The following is an 8,420-nucleotide window of genomic DNA, read 5'->3' on the forward strand; positions in this document are numbered from 1 at the left end:
ATGTACTTCATATCTAATTGGTGGATATTCCAACTATGATTGGAAACAAGTGTTGTCAACATTTTAATCATAATTATCTTTGCAACTAGAGAAAAGATTCCTCAATCTTTAATTTGTTTCTCTTTAGCTACTAATCTTGCTTTGTGCTTGTCAATTAAATTATTATTTTTAAACTTGATCCTAATACTTTTTATAATCAATGGCTTTCTTTCCAATTTCTATTTCTCGACTCAACACATTTTTTCATTTTTCTTTCCTTCTTGCTTCATCATAAATACTTGGTTCATAGGCGCTTATGATGTTCTTCTTGCTAAGATTATGAAGTGGACAATGACTTTCAATCTAGATAATCAATCTCTTCTCTTCCTTCTATAGATTCAATAAGACTTATAGAGTTTGGCTCAACTTTTTTGGGTAAGTGTGATGATATGTAGTGCACTATAAATTTTCTCTTCAACGAAAGGATTAGCACCTCTAATTTTCAAATGGCGATCAACCAGAACTAGCTAACAATCTAACCTTAAAAATACATTTTATGCCAAATTCCAATCACAGTTAAAGACATTTAGCTATTGGAAAATGGAAAGATTATGTCTTATTTCAGATATGCAATAAAATGGGCAAGAAATGTGGAAGAACGTTAAGTTTTTATCCACCAAAACATGAGTAAAATTTTATAAAATGAATGTATTTTTAAAAATAATGTCAATTCTATTCAAAAGAAATATTTTTCATACAAATTACTTGTTGAAGATGTTTCAAGTTCAACAACTCTTTAATCACAGGATCCACAATAGTTGGAAGCTTTGACCTATCTGTTAGCTGTGGCTTGGCCTGCAGCAACCAAAAATTCATTAGTATATTCATCTCAACATTTAAAAAATACATCAAGAAATTCAGTTCAGTTCCATTCTGTAAATTAACTGGCATTTGTTTCTTCTTTAACATATTCAACAATCAAGTACAAGATTTTTTAGTTTGGACTCTGCCCTGATGAGCATTGCTAATCAAAGTTATAAACTTCTTAAGGCTTCTAATGAGAATTCCAAGATCCTTCTTGGTAAATTGGTGAATTGTAATGAGGATAGAGCCATTATATAGCTCACTGATGACATTCCTCATCATGCAACAAAGAATCCTATTGGACTAAGTAGAAGGACTAGAGCCAGCTATAAAAGGAAATAGTCTTCTATGGCCTCTAAGGTTAAAGAGCTAAAGAAAGTGGTAGAGAATATGAACAAGCTTGCATTGGAAGCAGTTGAGCCACTTAAAAATCTTGGGTAGCTATTTTTCTATGATTCTTCTCTGTGTTTTGTTGTCTTGGGTCTTTGTATTGGGGAGCCTGGCCCTTGCTTTATTGTCATCATCTCTAGTTGGATGGCCTATTTTTTTTGTGTTATGTTTCTTAGTTAGTACTATAATTCTACCTATCTTTAGCACTATTTTGTAAAAGGTTTCAAGATCCTTTCAGAAACCTAGTTTCAAGTAATCAAAAACATATTCAACAATCAACTCACTCCCTATAAATGAGTATAGAATCTCACTTGAAAACAAATATAACTAAATATTTAATGTGATGAAGAAGACTGGAAAAGAAAATGCCAATGAATAGAGTAGATCAAGATGTAATGATCATGTGGAAAAAAATACAATCAACCCATTACTCTTCCCATCAGAATAAATTCTGAAAAAACCCTTGTAACCGCTTCTCACTATTTTTGTTAACACCACAATGAACAAGAAAATTGACTGTGTGGAAAACAAGAAAACTCTTTGATAGGAATTTGTCTCGAGACAAAAAAAAACCAAAGTTGTTATGTGTTTTCCATAGCTACATCTATTTTTTATAATTATTTGTTGTTGCATCAAAAATTTGAACCATTAATGTCAGATAAAAATGGTAGATATATTCTGATCTATGGCATGAATCTCAAAAGAGGCATTGACTACTAAATCGACAATCTCAATAGTAATTTATTGACAAAAGATGTAGGGATGTAGGGTTTCACAGATGGGAATGAGGGTTTAAATTTGGAGATGGGAAAGGGATAGTGGGTGAACAATGGTGGAGTACTAGTAGGGGTGGTGCTGCTATATAATATAACATCTTTGTGAGTTTTCACGAAGGTGGCATTCTTATTAGAAGTGGTTAAATCATGTTACAAATTCTGAGAGAAGTGCTTACCAATTTTTTACCAATCTAGCCTTTGACATGAATTGAAAAGACTCAAATGAGACTGAGCTTTGATACCATTTGTTACAAATGTTGTTGCCATTACACCAAAATATTGACCTATTAGTGCTCGATACAACTATACTTATAAAATCTACAAGAAGTAGTTAAATTGGATTTTGAAAGAAACATTGACAAATTTGCCTAACAGATTTTTTTAGAGTACACATTGGAATAGTAATTTCTTACGTATATTCAAAAGTTATTTCAATTGAAATTTTTAGTTGGTGAATCAATGTAGTACATTTGAAGTAACATTCCATTAGAAAGTTACATTGTGTTTTTCTAGGGACAAGACAATACAGTGTTGTTTCTTGGTCTTCTGAAGTACTTGGAACTATAATTGTGTTTTTCTGAAGGCTTAGAATTAAAATCCTTACAGGTGTTGTTAGGAGTTACAGTTCCTAATCAACACATTTAACAAATGAGTTAAAACAAACTCTCTACATTGCATCCACAATAGTTTAAAATTTTCAACTAGTTATCAAAATATAACCAAGGGAAACAATCTAATGAGAAGGACAATTCTAATCAAAGATTTTAAATAGACCTAGCCTATAAACACAATTCTCCTCAACAACTAAGCTAACATCAAGAGGAAAAACAAGAGACATATAGCTATAGAACCTAGCTCACTCACAAGCAAGCAAGTGCCCTCGTCAGCAATCCTATTAGCATTCTTCCCCAAAGATGGAGATGAATCTTTGATCAACCATTTCTATTAGAATGATATTGTAGTATTTACCCATAATGGTCATTTAAGTCACCTAATGCATAGTTCATAATATCATTATTGACAACTATTGGCGAGGGCAAAAAAAATGGGTAAATATATAAAGGGAACAAAATGATCAAATATCAAACATTGTAGGTAGCCACACATAAATCCCATATCACATTTGCATTCTATGTTATGGGCAGCAGTAGTTGTGGATCATTTTAGACCTATGACATGCAAAGTGTCCATTTTATGTTAGTTTGAGCTTCACTTGGTTTCAAGAATACTATAATATTATCTACTTAACAAGGCCAACCACGTGAAGGTGGAAGCTCATCTGGCCTCACCCCCCTCCCCCTAACATCAATCTAAAGTACCCATTATCATCTAATTACATACTTCATTCATTCATTCATCCATTTATGAACTATAACATTCAATCAATACAATCACATAACATTCATTAATATGATATAAAATTCATTACTACACAATACTAATCAAAAATTTATTAACACATAACAATATTCATTAACATAAAATAAAAATCTATATTAATACGCATCATTCATACATCATTACTTAAAAAAAAGTTCTTTCATTATCCAACAAGGTTTATCAAAGAAGATTTTTAAAACATCATTTCTTTTTTTTGTTTTTCTAAGCTCTCTTAAGAAAAGCACTCATAGGAGCATCCATATCTGCTTCATTCTCCTCCTTTTCTTGCATGTGTAATGTCAAATTATGATGGCTCCTTCTCTTTGGAGGAGTAGGAGGTTGTTGCACTAAAGGGGGCTTTGTTGCAAGAACAAGTGAATGGGATAAATTGGCATACTCTTTTTCTTTTTCTAACTGTTACAAGTTTGTAATTAAGTACGAGTACAACATAAAATGCATTTTTCTTACCTGACAATGTGACATCATGTAAATTAACATTTTGATTTGCCACCATGTCAACATGTTGAACACTTGGAACATGGTCCACTCCTTTAGCATGATGTTCAACATGCTCTGAAATATTCAAAAAGAGGATACACGTCAAATTCCACTTGAAGATGTTAAATTGTATTCATAATTGCATAATTAATTTCCAATAGAAAATTAATACCTCCACGACTATAAAGCACATCATGGCCTTCGTCATGAGCAAGTTCTATGGTAGGATATGAAGGCTGCAGTAAAATGTTATGCACATTGTTATGTAGTCAATTTATATTTAAAACTAATACCAAAAAAGAATCTTCTCAACTATTTAATTTCATTTACTTTTCGTCTGACCAATTTACCTATGAGATATCATTTGGTGCACTGGATTCTTGGGCAAAGCTTACAGATTCTTCACAGAGGCATACAACCACAACTTATAGCCTTCCTTTAAGAAAATTTTTCTATCTTCATCTGTGACCTCCACATTAAAATCTGTACCCTATGTTTTTTGATTGATAACATCAATTTTCCATGTATGGTTTCATTAAACAAAATTGTTTGCAACATTATATTTAAAAAATTAAAAAAAATCATTGCTCTACTTACAAGTTGAGACTACAGATTCATATAGCCACCAAAGCCAAGTTTGTGTTGGCCAACCTTTTCTACTCTCGCTTTTGTAGCCACGGATGTGTCCTACAATCTATGAACAATTTCAAACATCTTAGATTATATATTTACAAATATCAATAATTAATGCATGATTACAATGTACTTAATACTATAATGACATACCTCTTTTTTCCCAATGCTGCTTCATTATCTCTATCTTCACATAGCCTTGTCTCCTTTGCATCTTCTATTATTTCATTTCACTCCATCAGTGGAATCATAGGAGGACGGTAGTACTTTGGGTTATCCTTAAGAGCCCTTCTATATTGATCCCTCACAGACTTTATATGCTTTGCTGCTCCTTTTAGAAGTAGGCCAATGTCAAAAAAAAATTTTCCCAAATTTCTCCTCAATAGATGCAATCAACTGATTTTTTAATTCCACAGCTTGTAAATTCCACCTTTTTATAAAAAAATAGATTGTTAGATCAATAACTTTAATATATTACAATAAATAGAAGAAAAGAAAAATTATGTAGCAATGATATGAAACTACATACCTTTTATGTATGGTGGGTCCAAATAGTCTTAATGTCATATGAAAAAGATGTTCAAAGAAAGCATTATTACCTACAAAAATATAAAGAATTTATCAGTCCAAAATGAGTAATGTAAAAGTAAATTAAATTTACACTTTAAATAATATCAATTTTAAAGCACCTAGAAGCTTTCATTCTTTTAAAGGAAACATAGTTTTATTATTCAGCAACAATGTCCCTTCATATGAACCAGTACTAATCACATGAACTGCTCCAGGAAATGGATCAACTTTAGTAGTACTACTCTTTTTTGGTCTATCAACTGAAACATCATAACAATTAAATGACAATTTTAGTACTGCTCTTTGTTGGTCTACCTCCCTACCTATGTCCATGTCTCTCTATGTATGGGTATATATATATATATACATATATATATATATACATATATATGTATACATATATATATACATATATATATATACATATATATATATACATATATATATACATATATACATATATACACACATATATATATATATATACATATATACATCTATATATACATATATATATACATATATACATCTATATATACATATATATATATATGTATATACATATGTATACATATATATATATATATATGTATGTATGTATGTATGTATGTATGCGTGGTGTGTATATGCATGTGTTTGTGTGTATGCAGGCTTCTGTAGACATCATTTAAGCACTGATATGCTACTTCATTTTTCATCATCTTGTAGAAAGACATTACAAAATATAGCACATTACAAAATATAGAAAAACAAGGTTTTACTAGTTCTAGTGGGCATAGACGATGATGTTTGCATGGTCCTTGTTGCCGATAATGCAGCAGACAATAGTGGACCGCTAATCGAAGGAGGAGTTTGCACTTCATCATGAGTTGAAGAATAGAATATTGTAAGCAAAGAGATTTGCAATGGATAAAGATCAAATGGGATACTAGCGAGAAACGTCCACAAAAAAAGGGTAAGTGTTATAATGTTGATCAAAACAAACAAAGTGTTACTTACACGAAGGTACTACACAACAACCTTGACCATGTTCACCATGTGATGTCGCAACTGGCACATATGTCTATACAAGAACACATAAAATTAGATATCAGTATTCATAAGATACTATAAAATATTAATATCTATTGAACTTCTATTATTGCTTTAGTCGAATTACTACTTACCTTCAAAGATTGGATTCTACGGTCAAATTCTATTCTCAGTGCCTCTTTCTCCTCACTTCTGTCACCCTTGATGATAATGTTAACAAGTTCATCAGTGTATCTTTGCGTAATTTTTTGGGTGATGAATATAGGGTCAGTACTAAGGCCAATGTCATGTAGATATGAAGCCGGTATTTCAGATTGCATTTGGTCAACAATCATTGTAGATTTTTCCTATCATTTGTGACATCAAATATTCATATACTTTCATCAAAATAACTCCAAAGCCATAAAGAAAAGAACATAATAATATTACATTTGTTTCTATATTAACTTTAAAATTTACAATAATTAATGTTTACCTCTATTGAAGGTATCTGAGATGGTGCATCCATATCGCCTTGTGAAAAAAATTAGTAAGTCTTAGAAATCAGCAGTGAAATTAAAGTAATAGACTTACCAAAAAAAATATTAATAATAAAGTAGATTTTATATGTAAATCATTTTTCTTAAGTTAAAAATTTAGCGTAAGTAATGTTTATATCTAAAAAAATATTTGACATGTTCTACTTAATGTTTATATGTGCACATATGGTTTGGAAAGAAATATTTTGTCATACAAGACCCCATCATAGTTGACATTGATTCTACCTAGACATTTCATTGATCATCATGATATTCATCCATGTCATCATCATCATCATCATCATCACCATCATTGTACTTGTCACTTTGATCATCGTCATCACCACCACCATCTTCATCACCATCATCATCCTCTTGAATGTTAGGAATAAGGTGTCTCAACCTTGGATAATTCTTATTCTTATTATTTGTTTTGTAAAATGTATTTAATGCAAATAATGTTGATGTGTCGGCATCTTGAATTCTGTATAAGGAGATCATAGCTAAAACGGTAATGAAAGATTCCTATGACACGTAAGAGCTATGTTAGGAAGATTCAATGACAAGTGGAGACATGTGGTAACTAAGATATTTGAGTACTATACACTCTACCCCTATTTTCTAGGAGAATGGTAAAACCCTAATACGGTTTACCTTTGGGAGTAGCCCTAAAAGTGTAGCGCATGTTATAAGTGTTTTTACGGTTGTGAAGAGAGTATGTGAAAAAGGTGTATTGTTGGTACTACAAGTTGTTACTGAAGTCTTCTGTTGTCAATGTTGAACTTCCATTGCAAGTGTATTGTAACCTTGTGTTGAAGATAATACATTGTGCAGGTTCTGAAGGGGTGGGGTTGTTTTACTGAAAGGTTTTTCCCCACCGGAAAATCTTTGTGTTATGTGTTTCTTTCTCTATCTATTTTCTGTATGCATGGTTGGCTGCAATATTTTTGTTTACATGATATTGAATCTATAAGTGTAGAAGATTTTAATAGGATTTGCACCATACTTTCCTTATGAGATTAGTGTAGGAATTTGTTTCTGCACCTGAGTTTCCTTACAAGTGGTATCAGAGCTTGATCAACTTTTGATCCTAGTTGTTGGGCAGGGTTTTTTGAGCTAATCTCAAGTTGAGTGGGAGTCTTGTGCAGAGCATCCTGAATCTTATTTGCAGATTGAGATGGTGAGTTCATCATATGGAAGAATGGAGGTGGAGAAATTTAATGGCAGTAATTTTGAGTTGTGGAAACTCAAGATGGAAGACATGTTGGAAGATCATCACCTATGGAAAGTGACTTCAAATGCTACAAGACCAGCAACTGTAGCTCAAGTAGATTGGGATACCAAAGACCATAAAGCTAAGGGTCTCATAAGACTCTATTTAACCGATGCAATCCTTCTGAATGTTCTAGATGAGAAAATTGCATATAGTCTGTGGGAAAGACTTGGGGCTATGTATCAGGCCAAATCTTTGGTGAACAAGTTGTTCCTAAGGAAGAAGTTGTACTCTCTACGAATGGAGGAAGGTGGATCCTTAATAGATCATTTAAATGCATTTAATCTATTGGCTACATAGTTGACATCAGTTGGTGTCAAGTTAAAGGAGGAGGATTTTTGCTACACACTTTTGTGTTCTTTACCGGATTAATGGGACCATCTTGTGATGGCTCTCAGAAGCATGTTAGTCACTTTCAAAATGGATGATGTGGTGTCTTCACTTCTATCAGAGGAGATGCAGAGAAAGGCTTCCATTTTGGAAAAAGAAGCCCTTGTTGTTTGTGGG

Source organism: Cupressus sempervirens, chromosome 5 (assembly GCF_028749045.1).
Source record: "Cupressus sempervirens isolate cs-2001-9-10 chromosome 5, ASM2874904v1, whole genome shotgun sequence".
Classification (NCBI taxonomy): domain Eukaryota; kingdom Viridiplantae; phylum Streptophyta; class Pinopsida; order Cupressales; family Cupressaceae; genus Cupressus; species Cupressus sempervirens.